The sequence below is a fragment of the Seriola lalandi genome, unplaced genomic scaffold (genome assembly GCF_002814215.2).
Source record: "Seriola lalandi dorsalis isolate HSWRI2012SDOR001 ecotype SW California unplaced genomic scaffold, Sedor1 jcf7180002054939, whole genome shotgun sequence".
Taxonomy (NCBI): domain Eukaryota; kingdom Metazoa; phylum Chordata; class Actinopteri; order Carangiformes; family Carangidae; genus Seriola; species Seriola lalandi.
The window spans coordinates 950,930-951,480 of NW_019525659.1; the positions used below are offsets into that span (position 1 = coordinate 950,930).

Sequence of the window (551 nt, forward strand, 5' to 3'; positions counted from 1 at the left end):
TTTTCTTTTCTTTTCTTTTCTTTTCTTTTCTTTTCTTCTCTTTTCTTTTCTTTTACAATTTCTCAATTCAATCTTCAATCATGCTTTATTGGCCTGATTGCAGGTCAGCAACAATAAGTCTCAAGAATAATACAATTCAATTAAAATGAAAATTAGAAAAAAATGAATATATTATATATAATTAACTAAGGTAAATAAAAAAAAAATTTTTTTTAATGTGTGTGTGTGTGTGTGTGTGTGTGTGTGTGTGTTTAAACTGTCTGCATAATTTATGTGTAATATGAACTTCTCCCAGTAACTTCAGTGATGTTCTCCCATACAGATACTTTGTGTTAGATGCCTTGTCCCCATTTCTGCTGATTTAAATAATCACCTGTTCACTTCCAGAGTGTCCTCCTGGTTCATATGGTTACGGCTGCCGTCAGGTGTGTGACTGTCTGAATAACTCCACCTGTGATCACATGACCGGAACGTGTTACTGCAACCCAGGCTGGAAGGGAGCTCGCTGTGACCAAGGTGAAGCCTTATCATCATCATCATCATCATCATCA

The 551-nt window shown here is 35.4% G+C and overlaps 1 protein-coding gene across 1 annotated transcript in view; it reads left to right on the forward strand.

The window, feature by feature from the left end:
* Window positions 1–551, forward strand: part of sptlc1 (serine palmitoyltransferase, long chain base subunit 1) — a 14,950-nt gene that overhangs the window by 4,620 nt on the left and 9,779 nt on the right. The window lies entirely within an intron of this gene.